The sequence below is a fragment of the Balaenoptera borealis genome, assembly GCF_965194805.1.
Source record: "Balaenoptera borealis genome assembly, chromosome: 15".
Lineage (NCBI taxonomy): Eukaryota > Metazoa > Chordata > Mammalia > Artiodactyla > Balaenopteridae > Balaenoptera > Balaenoptera borealis.
Genome location: NC_138871.1, coordinates 66,742,500 through 66,757,592, shown reverse-complemented (window position 1 = coordinate 66,757,592; position 15,093 = coordinate 66,742,500). Strand labels below are relative to the sequence as shown.

Sequence of the window (15,093 nt, the reverse complement as noted above, 5' to 3'; positions counted from 1 at the left end):
CTTGGTAATTCCAGGTAATTTTATAAATTTTTACTTTGTTTTTGAAACTGTGTTGAAGCATCTTTCTAGTGTTAAAGGTTTCAAAATATTATGTAGAGACTGCATTGCTCCTAAAGATGTTTTTTGTCTTAAAGTCCATTTTATCTGAAATTAATATATTTTCACCAGCTTTCTTTTGTTTAGGATTTATGTGTTTCATCTTTTTCTATTCTTTTTACTTTTAACCTTACCATGTCTGTAAGGTTTCGATATCTCTTTTGTAAAAGCACATGGCTGAATTTTGTATTACTGTTCTCAAAATCATTCTAAGCCTATATTAACTAACATATTTAAGCCATTTACATTTTGTTGATTAAGTGTTTGGGCTTGTTCCTACCATTTTACTTTGTGTTTTCTTTTGTAGGATATTTTTCTCTTTTCTTTTTTTAAAATATTGAATTTGTGGCATATTTATTTTCTTTCTTTTTATTTATTTATTTATTTATTTTTGGCTGTGTTGGGTCTTTATTGCTGCCTGTGGACTTTCTCTAACTGCGGGGAGCAGGGGCTACTCTTAGTTGCGGTGCATGGGCTTCTCATTGTGGTGGCTTCTCTTGTTGCAGAGCATGGGCTCAAGGCATGTGGGCTTCAGTAGTTGCATCACACGGGTTCAGTAGTTGTGGCTCACAGGCTCTAGAGCGCAGGCTCAGTAGTTGTGGTGCACGGGCTTAGGTGCTCTGTGGCATGTGGGATCTTCCTGGACCAGGGCTCGAACCCGTGTCCCCTGCATTGGCAGGTGGACTCTTCACCACTGTGCCACCAGGGAAGCCCTGTGACATATTTATTCTCTTATTCCATTTCTTTCTCTTTTCTGGTTTGGAAGATTTACACTCCATTTCAGTTCTCATAATGGTTGTCCTTGAACATTGCCATTTATAGGTGTTTTTATTTTATTTATTTATTTATTTATTTTTTTCTTATCGTCTCTTAGTGCTGATACATGGGTTTGGGTTTTTGGTTTTCTGTACTCTGCCCTTTTACTTAGGAGGCAAATCTTTTATTTTTTTAAAAAATATTTATTTATTTATTTATTTGGCTGCATTGGATCTTAGTTGCGGTATGCAGGATCTTCATTGTGGCATGTAGAATCTTTAGTTGCGGCATGTGGGATCTAGTTCCCTGACCAGGGAATGAACCTGGGCCCCCTGCACTGGGAGTGCAGAGTCTTACCCACTGGACCACCATGCAAATCTTTTAAAGGTTTCAAATTTATGTAATGGTATCAGTTTCAGTTGCTCAAGGGCCTAGACCAATGTTCTGCTGTTAAAAGAAAAATCTCCAGGCAAGGCTTCCAGGACCACTAATCTCTCTGGAAAGGTGCTCATCAGCTTCCAAAGCTCACTGCTTTTTTGCAGTTACCCCTTCATTTCTACCATCTGAGGATTTCCCATTTCTCCTGTGACCACAGTTACGTGATTTATTTTTTGAATTTTTGAATTTTATTTTATTTATTTTTTTATACAGCAGGTTCTTATTAGTAATCAATTTTACACACATCAGTGTATACATGTCAATCCCAATCGCCCAATTCATCACACCACCATCCCCACCCCCCTGCGGCTTTCCCCCCTTGGTGTCCATAAGTTTGTTCTCTACATCTGTGTCTCAACTTCTGCCCTGCAAACCGGTTCATCTGTACCATTATTCTAGGTTCCACATACATGCATTAATATATGATATTTGTTTTTCTCTTTCTGACTTACTTCACTCTGTATGAAAGTCTCTAGATCCATCCACATCTCAACAAATAACCCAATTTCGTTCCTTTTTATGGCTGAGTAATATTCCATTGTATATATGTGCCACATCTTCTTTATCCATTTGCCTGTCGATGGGCATTTAGATTGCTTCCATGACCTGCCTATTCTAAAGAGTGCTGCAATGAATATTGGGGTGCATGTGTCTTTTTGAATTATGGTTTTCTCTGGGTATATGCCCAATAGTGGGATTGCTGGGTCATATGGGAATTCTATTTTTAGTTTTTTAAGGAAACTCCATACTGTTCTCCATAGTGGCTATATCAATTTACATTCTCACCAACAGTGCAAGAGGGTCCACTTTTCTCCACAACCTCTCCAGCATTTGTTGTTTGTAGATTTTCTGATGATGCCCATTCTAACTGGTGTGAGGTGATACCTCATTGGAGTTATGATTTGCATTTCTCTAATAATTAGTGATGTTGAGCAGCTTTTCACGTGCTTCTTGGCTTTCTGTATGTCTTCTTTGGAGAAATGTCTATTAGGTCTTCTGCCCATTTTTGGATTGGCTTGCTTGTTTCTTTATTATTGAGCTGCATGAGCTGCTTATATATTTTGGAGATTAATCTTTGTCCATTGATTCACTTGCAAATATTTTCTCCCATTCTGAGCGTTGTCTTTTCGTCTTGTTTATGGTTTCCTTTGCTGTGCAAAATCTTTTAAGTTTCATTAGGTCTCATTAGTTTATTTTTCTTTTTATTTCCATTACTCTAGAAGGTGGATCAAAAAAGATCTTGCTGTGATTTATGTCAAAGAGTGTTCTTCCTATGTTTTCCTCTAAGAGTTTTATAGTGTCCAGTCTTACATTTAGGTCTCTAATCCATTTTGAGTTTATTTTTGTGTATGGTGTTAGGGAGTGTTCTAATTTCATTCTTTTACATGTAGCTGTCCAGTTTTCCCAGCACCACTTATTAAAGAGACTGTCTTTTCTCCATTGTAAATCTTTGCCTCCTTTGTCATAGGTTAGTTGACCATAGGTGCATGGGTTTATCTCTGGGCTTTCCATCTTGTTCCATTGATCTATATTTCTTTTTTTGTGCCAGTCCCATATTGTCTTGATTACTGTAGCTTTGTAGTACAGTCTGAAGTCAGGAAGTCTGATTCCTCCAGCTCCGTTTTTTTCATTCAAGACTGCTTTGGCTATTCGGGGTCTTTTGTGTCTCCATACAAATTTTAAGATTTTTTGTCCTAGTTCTGTAAAAAATGCCATTGGCAATTTGATAGGGATTGCATTGAATCTGTAGATTGCTTTGGGTAGTATAGTCATTTTTACAATATTGATTCTTCCAATCCAAGATCATGGTATATCTCTCCATCTGTTGTTATCATCTTTAATTGCTTTCATCACTGTCTTAAACTTTTCTGCATACAGGTCTTTTGTCTCCCTAGGTAGGTTTATTCCTAGGTATTTTATTCTTTTTGTTGCAGTGGTAAATGGGAGTGTTTCCTTAATTTCTCTTTAGGATATTTCATCATTAGTGTACAGGAATGCAAGAGATTTCTGTGCATTAATTTTGTATCCTGCAACTTTACCAAATTCATTGATTAGCTCTAGTAGTTTTCTGGTGGCATCTTTAGGATTCTCTATGTATACTATCATGTCATCTGCAAACAACGAAAGTTTTACTTCTTCTTTTCCAATTTGTATTCCTTGTATTTCTTTTTTTTCTCTGATTGCCGTGGCTAGGACTTCCAAAACTATGTTGAATAATAGTGGTGAGGGTGGACATCCTTGTCTTGTTCCTGATCTTAGTGGAAATGCTTTCAGTTTTTCACCATTGAGAATGATGTTTTCTGTGGGTTTGTCGTATATGGCCTTTATTATGTTGAGGTAGGTTACCTCTATGCCCACTCTCTGGAGAGTTTTTATCATAAATGGGTGTTGAATTTTGTCAAAACTTCTTCTGCATCTATTGAGATGATCATATGGTTTTTCTTCTTCAGTTTGTTAATATGGTGTATCACATGGATTGATTTGCATATATTGAAGAATTCTTGCATCCCTGGGATAAATCCCACTTGATAATGGTGTATGATCCTTTTAATGTGTTGTTGGATTCTGTTTGCTAGTATTTTGTTGAGGATTTTTGCATCTATATTCATCAGTGATACTGGTCTGTAATTTTCTTTTTTTGTAGTATCTTTCTCTGGTTTTGGTATCAGTGTGATGATGGCCTCATAGAATGAGTATGGAAGTGTTCCTTCCTCTGCAATTATGGAAGAGTTTGAGAAGTTTGGGTGTTAGCTCTTCTCTAAATGTTTGATAGAATTCACCTGTGAAACCATCTGGTCCTGGACTTTCGTTTGTTGGAAGATTTTTAATCACAGTTTCAATTTCATTACTTGTGATTGGTCTGTTCATATTTTCTATTTCTTCCTGGTTCAGTCTTGGAAGGTTATACCTTTCTAAGAATTTGTCCATTTCTTCCAGTTTGCCCATTTTATTGGCATAGAGTTGCTTGTAGTAGTCTCTTTGGATGCTTTGTATTTCTGCGGTGTCTGTTGTAACTTCTCCCTTTGCATTTCTAACTTTATTGATTTGAGTCCTCTCTTTTCTTGATGAGTCTGGCTAATGGTTTATCAATTTTGTTTATATTCTCAAAGAACCAGCTTTTAGTTTTATTCATCTTTGCTATTGTTTTCTTTGTTTCTATTTCATTTATTTTTGCTCTGATCTTTATGATTTCTTTCCTTCTGCTAACTTTGGGTTTTGTTTATTCTTCTTTCTCTAGTTCCTTTAGGTGTAAGGTTAGATTGTTTATTTGAGATTTTTCTTGTTTCCTGAGGTAGGCTTGTATAGCTATAAACTTCCCTCTTAGAACTGATTTTGCTGCATACCATAGGTTTTGTATCTTCGTGTATTCATTGTAATTTTTCTCTAGGTATTTTTTGATTTCCCCTTTGATTTCTGTAGTGATCCCTTGGTTATTTAGTAATGTACTTTTTAGCCTCCATGTGTTTGTTTTTTTTACGTTTTCTTCCCTGTAATTCATTTCTAATCTCATAGCGTTGTGGTCAGAAAAGATGCTTGATATGATTTCACTTTTCTTAAATTTACTGAGGCTTGATTTGTGACCCAAGATGTGATCTATCCAGGAGAATGTTCCGTGCGCACTTGAGAAGAAAGTGTAATCTGCTGTTTTTGGATGGAATGTCCCATAAATATCAATCAAATCTATCTGGTCTATTGTGTCATTTAAAGCTTCTGTTTCCTTATTTATTTTCATTTTGGATGATCTGTCCATTGGTGTAAGTGAGGTGTTAAAGTCCCCCACTATTATTGTGTTACTGTCGATTTCCTCTTTTATAGCTGTTAGCAGTTACCTTATGTATTGTGGTTCTCCTGTGTTGGATGCATCTATATTTATAATTGTTATAACTTCTCCTTGGATTGATCCCTGGATCATTATGTAGTGTACTTCCTTGTCTCTTGTAACATTCTTTATTTTAAAGTCTATTTTATCTGATATGAGTATTGCTACTCCAGCTTCCTTTTGATTTCCATTTGCATGGAATATCTTTTTCTATCCCCTCACTTTCAGTGTCTATGCGTCCCTAGGTCTGAAGTGGGTCTCTTATAGAGAGCATATATATGGGTTTTGTTTTTGTATCCATTCAGCAAGCCTGTGTCTTTTGGTCGGAGCATTTAATCTGTTCACGTTTAAGGTAATTATTGATATGTATGTTCCTATGACCATTTTCTTAATTGTTTTGGGTTTGTTTCTGTAGGTCCTTTTCTTCTCTTGTATTTCCCACTTAGCAAAGTTCCTTTAGCATTTGTTGTAGAGCTGGTTTGGTGGTGCTGAGTTCTCTTAGCTTTTGCTTGTCTGTAAAGCTTTTGATTTCTCCATCAAATCTGAATGAGATCCTTGTCGGGTAGAGGAATCTTGGTTGTAGGTTCTTCCCTTTCATCACTTTAAGTATATCATGCCACTGCCTTCTGGCTTGCAGAGTTTCTGCTGAGAAATCAGCTGTTAACCTTATGGGAGTTCCCTTGTATGTTATTTGTCATTTTTCCCTTGCTGCTTTCAATAATTTTTCTTTGTCTTTAATTTTTGCCAATTTGATTACTATGTGTCTCAGCGTGTTTCTCCTCAGGTTTATCTTGTATGGGACTCGCTGCGCTTCCTGGACTTGGGTGGCTATTTCCTTTCCCATGTTAGGGAAGTTTTCAACTATAATCTCTTCAAATATTTTCTCTGATCCTTTCTCTCTCTTTCTTCCCCTTCTGGGACCCCTCTAATGTGAATGTTGTTGCGTTTAATGGTGTCCAGAGGTCTCTTAGGCTGTCTTCATTTCTTTTCATTCTTTTTTCATTATTCTGTTCTGCAGCAGTGAATTCCACCATTCTGTCTTCCAGGTCACTTATCCGTTCTTCTGCCTCAGTTATTCTGCTACTGATTCCTTCTAGTGTAGTTTTCATTTCAGGTATTGTATTGTTCATCTCTGTTTGTTTGTTCTTTAATTCTTCTAGGTCTTTGTTAAACATTTCTTGCATCTTCTCCATCTTTGCCTCTGTTGTTTTTCCGAGGTCCTGGATCATCTTCACTATCATTATTCTGAATTCTTTTTCTGGAAGGTTGCCTATCCCCATTTCATTTAATTGTTTTTCTGGCGTTTTATCTTGCTCCTTCATCTGGTACATAGCCCTCTGCCTTTTCATCTTGTCTATCTTTCTGTGAATGTCTTTAGGTGTTTTTAAAACTTTGCTTTGTTTCACTTTAAATGTTCTATTGTTTTCTAAAATAGCTGTAGTTTCATACCTTCCACCGTTTCTAAGAACAATTGGTCAAAAACATGGCAATAAAAGTGTCAGAAGAAAAACAGAACTGTTAAGTGTTTGGTAGGTATGAAATATAAAAAATATTGTATGCAAATTGCAAATGCTTATAAAACAGGAAGTATCTAGACCTCAAATCTTCATAAGGTAAAGATAGAAATGTTGACTTGCAAGGAAAGGGAAATTGTCTCCCTTTTATCTGGAAAAAGGTGTTTTTTTAAACAGGAAAAAACTTTTGCAATCTAATCCAAGCTCTTTATTTTAGAGACGGGGAATATGAATCCAGAAGGTGGAAATAATGTGCCCAAAATGTTGATTTGTGGGCATGAGATACACCATGAAATAATGTTCCTGGATGGAGATGTAGGTCAAAAATACAAGCATAAAATAGTAACTGCAAAAGCAAGATCATGTCTTACATTAGCTTCTCCATCCATGCAGGCTTAATAGATCACTTACATCAATCAGGGAAAAGGGAAGCCCTTGGCAGATTAAAAAAAAAGATAGTCAGTTGTGGGACAGTTACTGTCAACTGAGTAATAGTTGTAACAGTAACAATATTGGCAAAATCCAAAAATCCTACTAGTTTTGCAGTAGGTGGGTCAGACTACATATCCACTGAGAGCTTTTTATTTATGGTCTCTTTACTGAACTAACAAGGCATAACAAATTAATCTCTAACTGCTAATCACAAAGTCCACCAGGTATGTTTATAAAGAACTGAGTTTCCAAAGAAAACCATCCATTACTTTCCAGACACATCCCCTCTACAGGTTGGAGGAAGATTTAAATTGTGCTTTCCAAAAATCAGCTTATTTGGGGATTGGTTCAAGATGGCGGAGTAGAAGGATGTGCTCTCACTCCCTCTTGTGAGAGCACCAGAATCACAACTAACTGCTGAACAATCATTAACATGGAGACACTGGAACTCACCAAAAAAGATACCCTACCTCCAAAGACAAAGAATCCACAATGAGAGGGTGGGAGGGGTGCAATCACAATAAAATCAAATCTCATAATGGCTGGGTGGGTGACTCACAAACTGGAGAACACTTACACCACAGAAGTCCACCCACTGGAGTGAAAGTTCTGAGCCCTACGTCTGGCTTCCCAACCTGAGGGTCCAGCAACAGGAGGAGGAATTCGTAGAGAATCAGATTTTGAAGGCTAGAGTGATTTGATTGCAGGACTTCGACAGGAATGGGGGAAACAGAAACTCCACTCTTGGAAGGCACACACAAAGTAGTGTGTGCATTGGGACCCAGGGAAAGGAGCAGTGACCCCATAGGAAACTGAACCAGACCTACCTGCTAGTGTTGGAGGGTCTCCTGCAGAGATGGGAGGTGGCTGTAGCTCACGGTGAGGACAAGGGCACTGGCAACAGAAGTTCTGGGAAGTACTCCTTGGTGTGAGCCCTCCCAGAGTTGCCATTAGCCCCAACAAAGAGCCCAGGTAGGCTTCAGTGTTGGGTTGCCTCAGACGAAAAAACCAACAGGGAGGGAACCCAGCCCCACCCATCAGCAGTCAAGCAGATTAAAGATTTACTGAGCTCTGACCACCAGAGCAACACCCAGCTCTACCCATCACCAGTCCACCCATCAGGAAGCTTGCACAAGCCTCTTTGATAGCCTCATCCACCAGAGGGCAGACAGCAGAAGCAAGAAAAACAACAATCCTGCAGCCTGTTGAACAAAAACAACATTCTCAGAAAGACAGACAAGATGAAAAGGCAGAGGGCTATGTACCAGATGAAGGAACAAGATAAAACACCAGAAAAACAATTAAATGAAATGGGGATAGGCAACCTTCCAGAAAAAGAATTCAGAATAATGATAGTGAAGATGATCCAGGACCTCGGAAAAACAACAGAGGCAAAGATGGAGAAGATGCAAGAAATGTTTAACAAAGACCTAGAAGAATTAAAGAACAAACAAACAGAGATGAACAATACAATAACTGAAATGAAAACTAAACTAGAAGAAATCAATAGCAGAATAACTGAGGTAGAAGAATGGATAAGTGACCTGGAAGACAGAATGGTAGCACTCACTGCTACAGAACAGAATAATGAAAAAAGAATGCAAAGAAATGAAGACAACCTAAGAGACCTCTGGGACAACATTAAATGCAAAAACATTCACATTATAGGGGTCCAAGAAGGAGAAGAGAGAGAGAAAGGACCAGAGAAAATATTTGAAGAGATTATAGTTGAAAACTTCCCTAACATGGGAAAGGAAATAGCCACCCAAGTCCAGGAAGCGCAGCGAGTCCCATACAAGATAAACCTGAGGAGAAACACGCTGAGACACATAATAATCAAATTGGCAAAAATTAAAGACAAAGAAAAATTATTGAAAGCAGCAAGGGAAAAACGACAAATAACATACAAGGGAACTCCCATAAGGTTAACAGCTGATTTCTCAGCAGAAACTCTGCAAGCCAGAAGGGAGTGGCATGATATACTTAAAGTGATGAAAGGGAAGAACCTACAACCAAGATTACTCTACCCAGCAAGGATCTCATTCAGATTTGATGGAGAAATCAAAAGCTTTACAGACAAGCAAAAGCTAAGAGAATTCAGCACCACCAAACCAGCTCTACAACAAATGCTAAAGGAACTTCTCTAAGTGGGAAACGCAAGAGAAGAAAAGGACCTACAAAAACAAACCCAAAACAATTAAGAAAATGGTCATAGGAACATACATATCGATAATTACCTTAAACGTGAATGGATTAAATGCCCCAACCAAAAGACATAGACTGGCTGAATGGATACAAAAACAAGACCCATATATATGCTGTCTACAAGAGACCCACTTTAGACCTAGGGACACATACAGACTGAAAGTGAGGGGATGGAAAAAGATATTCCACGCAAATGGAAATCAAAAGAAAGCTGGAGTAGCTATACTCATATCAGATAAAATAGACTTTAAAATAAAGAATGTTACAAGAGACAAGGAAGGACACTACATAATGATCCAGGGATCAATCCAAGAAGAAGATATAACAATTATAAATATATATGCACCCAACATAGGAGCACCTCAATACATAAGGCAACTCCTAACAGCTATAAAAGAGGAAATCGACAGTAACACAATAATAGTGGGGGACTTTAACACCTCACTTACACCAATGGACAGATCATCCAAAATGAAAACAAATAAGGAAACAGAAGCTTTAAATGACACAATAGACCAGATAGATTTGATTGATATTTATGGGACATTCCATCCAAAAACAGCAGATTACACTTTCTTCTCAAGTGTGCACGGAACATTCTCCTGGATAGATCACATCTTGGGTCACAAATCAAGCCTCAGTAAATTTAAGAAAAATGAAATCATATCAAGCATCTTTTCTGACCACAATGTTATGAGATTAGAAATGAATTACAGGGGGAAAAATGTAAAAAACACAAACACATGGAGGCTAAACAATACATTACTAAATAACCAAGAGATCACTGAGGAAATCAAAGAGGAAATCAAAAAATACCTAGAGACAAATGACAATGAAAACATGATGATCCAAACCTATGGGATGCAGCAAAAACAGTTCTAAGAAGGAAGTTTATAGAAATGCACCCTATCTCAAGAAACAAGAAAAATCTCAAATAAACAATCTAACCTTACACCTAAGGGAACTAGAGAAAGAAGAATAAACAAAACCCAAAGTTAGCAGAAGGAAAGAAATCATAAGATCAAAGCAGAAATAAATGAAATAGAAACAATGAAAACATTGGCAAAGATCAATAAAACTAAAAGTTGGTTCTTTGAGAAGTAAATAAAATTGATAAACCATTAGCCAGACTCATCAAAAAAAAGAGAGGGAGGACTCAAATCAAAAAAATTAGAAATGAAAAAGGAGAAGTTACAACAGACACCACAGAAATACAAAGCACCCTAAGTGCCTAATACAAGCAACTCTATGCCAATAAAATGGACAACCTGGAAGATATGGAAAATTCTTAGAAAGGTATAACCTTCCAAGACTGAACCAGAAAGAAATAGAAAATATGAACAGATCAATCACAAACACTGAAATTGAAACTGTGATTAAAAATCTTCTGACAAACAAAAGTCCAGGATCAGATGGCTTCAAAGGTGAATTCTATCAAACGTTTAGAGAAGAGTTAACACCCATCCTCTTCTAACTCTTCCAAAAGATTGCAGGGGAAGAAAAACTCCCATACTCATTCTATGAGGTCTCCATCACCCTGATACCAAAACTAGACAAAGATGTCACACAATAAGAAAACTACAGGCCAATGTCACTGATGAACATAGATGCAAAAATCCTCAACAAAATACTAGCAAACAGAATCCAACAGCACATTAAAAATATCATACACCATGATCAAGTGAGGTTTATCCCAGGAATGTAAGGATTCTTCATTATACACAAATCAATCAATGTGATACACCATATTAACAAACTGAAGGATAAAAACCGTATGATAATACAATACATGCAGAAAAAGCTTTTCACAAAATTCAACACCCATTTATGATTAAAACTCTCCAGAAAGTGGGCATAGAGGGAACTTATGTCAACATAATAAAGGCCATATCTGACAAACCCACAGCTAACATTTTTCTCAATGGTGAAAAATTGAACACATTTCCACTAAGATCAGGAACAAGACAAGGATGCCCACTCTCACCACTATTATTCAACATAGTTTTGGAAGTTTTAGCCACAGCAATCAGAGAAGAAAAAGAAATAAAAGGAATCCAAATTGGAAAAAAAGAAATAAAGTTGTCACTGTTTGCAGATGACACTATACTATACATAGAGAATCCTAAAGATGCTAGCAGAAAAATACTAGAGCTAATCAATGAATTTGGTAGAGTAACAGGATACAAAATTAATGTACAGAAATCTCTTGCATTCCTATACACTAATGATGAAAAATCTGAAAGAGAAATTAAGGAAACACTCCCATTTACCATTGCAACAAAAGGAATAAAATACCTATGAATAAACCTACCTAGGGAGACAAAAGACCTGTATGCAGAAAACTATAAGACACTGATGAAAGAGATTAAAGATAATAGAAACAGATGGAGAGATATACCATGTTCTTGGATTGGAAGAATCAATATTTTGAAAATAACTGAACTACCCAAAGCAATCTACAGATTCAATGCAATCCCTATCAAATTGCCAATGGCATTTTTTACAGAACTAGAACAAAAAATCTTAAAATTTGTATGGAGACACAAAAGACTCTGAATTTCCAACGCAGTATTGAGTGAAAAAAACAGAGCTGGAGGAATCAGTCTCCCTGACTTCAGACTATACTACAAAGCTACACTAATCAAGACAATATGGTACTGGCACAAAAACAGAAATAAAGATCAATGGAACAGGATAGAAAGCCCAGAGATAAACCCACGCACCTATGGTCAACTAATCTATGACAATGGAGGCAAGGATATACAATGGAGAAAAGACAGTCTCTTCAATAAGTGGTGCTGGGGAAACCGGAGAGCTACATCTAAAAGAATGAAATTAAAACACTCCCTAACATCATACACAAAAATAAACTCAAAATGGATTAGAGACGTAAATGTAAGCCTGGACACTATAAAACTCTTAGAGGAAAACATAGGAAGAACATAAATCACAGCAAGATCCTTTTTGTTCCACCTCCTAGAGTAATGGAAAAAAAACAAAAATAAAAAAATGGGACCTAAGGAAACTTAAAATCTTTTGCAAAGCAAAGGAAATTACAAACAAGATGAAAAGACAACCCTCAGAATGGGAGAAAATATTTGCAAATGAATCAATGGACAAAGGATTAATCTCCAAAATACATAAACAGCTCATGCAGTTCAATATTAAAAAAACAAACAACCCAATCCAAAAATGGGCAGAAGACCTAAATAGACATTTCTCCAAAGAAGACATACAGAAGGTCAAGTAGCACATGAAAAGCTGCTCAACATCACTAATTATTAGAGAAATGCACATCAAAACTACAATGAGGTATCACCTCTCACCAGTTAGAACTGGCATCATCAGAAAATTTACAAACAACAAATGCTAGAGAGGGTGTGGAGAAAAGGGAACTCTCTTGCACTGTCGATGGGAATGTAAATTGATATAGCCACTATGGAGAACAATATGAAGGTTCCTTAAAACACTAAAAATAGCATTACCATATGACCCAGCAATCCCACTACCTGGCATATACCCAGAGAAAACCATAATTCGAAAAGACACCTGCACACCAATATTCACTTCAGCACTATTTACAATAGCCAGGTCATGGAAGCAACCTAAATGCCCATCGACAGATGAATGGATAAAGACAATGTAGTACATATATACAATGGAATATTACTCAGCCATAAAAAGGAATGAAATTGGCTCATTTGTAGAGACGTGGATGAATCTCGAGAGTGTCATACAGAGTGAAGTAAGTCAGAAAGAGAAAAACAAATATCGTATATTAACGCATATATGTGCAACCTCGAAAAATGGTACAGATGAACTGGTTTGCAGGGCAGAAATTGAGACACAGATGTAGAGGACAAACGTATGGACACCAAGGGAGGAAAGCAGTGGGGAGGTGGGGGGTGGTGTGATCAATTGGGAGATTGGGTTTGACATGTATACACTAATATATATAAAATGGATAACTAATAATAACCTGCTGTATAACAAATAATAATATTTAAAAAATAAAAAATAAATAAATTGTGGTTTCCAAGCTGATGTTTTATGGAATACCAGTTCTAACAGGTATTTAAGGGATCTCTTGGAAAAAGGTGTTCTAAGGTCAAATACATATGTGAAAAGCTGGCTTAAACAAAGCTTTAAAAATTTCATTGCAGGTCTTGTCAGCGACTTTTCTGTACTTAATGTGCTTTGTGCATGGAGAGTTCCCTAGCTGATTCAAACAACAGAATCTTCTGCTCATGAGTGCTTTCATGGAACACACGTGGGAAAATATGATTGAAAGAAATGCAGAGGGCTTCCCTGGTGGCGTAGTGGTTAAGAATCTGCCTGCCAACGCAGGGGACACGGGTTCGAGCCCTGGTCTGGGAAGATCCCACATGCCATAGAGCAACTAGGCCCGTGAGCCACAACTACTGAGCCTGTGCGTCTGGAGCCTGTGCTCCGCAACGGGAGAGACCACGACAGTGAGAGGCCCGCATACCGCGATGAAGAGTGGCCCCCGCTCGCCGCAACTGGAGAAAGCCCTCGCACAGAAACGAAGACCCAACACAGCCAAAAATAAATAAATAAATTTATTTCAAAAAAAAAAGAAATGCAAAATTTTGCAAACAGCACAATATCTTTCTCACTAAACTTTTTTTTTATTGTGGTAGAATATACGTAACATAAATTTTATCATTTTTACCATTGTAACCATTTTTAAATACACAGTTCCGTGGCATTAAGTACAACACTCACATAGTTGTGCAACCATCACCAACCTCCATCTCCAGATCTATTTTCATCTTTTCATACTGAAACTCTGCACCCATTAAATAATAGCTTCTCATTCTCCCCTCCCCCGAGACGCTGGCAACCACCACTCTACTTTCTGTATCTGTGAATTTGACTACTCTAGGTGCCTCATACATGTGGAATCACGCAGCATGTTTGTGACTGGCTATTTCACTTAGCATAATGTCTTCAAGTTTCATCCATGTTGTAGCCTGTATCAGAGTCTCCTTCCTCTTTAAGGCCAAACAATACTACATTTGTTTATCCATGCATCTGTTGATGGACACTTAGGCTACTTCTGCCTTTTGGCTATTGTGAATAATGCTGCTATAACTCATTAAGTTTTATTTACCTCAGATTTCACTCTGGTTCTATTTATGAAGTTGAAAAAACTTAGGCCAAAACATTCCTTTCACCCACAAAATCCTTACACATGAGTAAGGGTTTCTGGCCCTGACTAAGGCTCTTAAAAGCTTTGTGTAATCTGGTGTCAAAATGTCTCATAGACACTCTGTTCCACTCTTTCAGGGGAAGCATTTGGCAGCAGCATAGAACCTTCCAGACAGCTCATGTTCCTACTCCTCCACTCAGCTATGTCCCCTTCCATAAGGAGAAGTCCCTTATACAAAGTGACTTCAAACCCAAATGCGAGTCCTTAGAAGCCTCACGTGGGCACCAGGCAATGAGCTGTGTGACTTATCCTTGAGAATCAGTTGTTTCTAATTGGAGGAATATATTTTCCTCTCAAGGGAAAGGGCCTTTCATCAAGTAGTTAAAACTCTGCAGTTAACATATTTAGTGGGACAGAATTTTACTGATCTCCATCAAAGGTCTTTTAAGACTTAGAGAAAAAAGAGGAAGTACTATTTGGTGCTATGGGCTTTTTAAAGCCTGAGAAGCATGAGTCAGTATGATCTCCTGTTGTGTATTGACACAATGGGAAGAAAGTACAGGGATTATTTTAGGAATTAGCAGAAAACCGTGTTGGCCAGTCAGACAACATAGTGTGGGAGGAAACAAGTCTAGGAAATACTAGAAGAAAAGCTTCTG

The 15,093-nt window shown here is 37.4% G+C and overlaps 1 long non-coding RNA gene across 1 annotated transcript in view; it reads left to right on the top strand.

The window, feature by feature from the left end:
- LOC309611890 overlaps positions 1-15,093 on the top strand; it is a 489,900-nt gene that overhangs the window by 246,945 nt on the left and 227,862 nt on the right. The gene's annotated exons all lie outside the window — the stretch shown is intronic.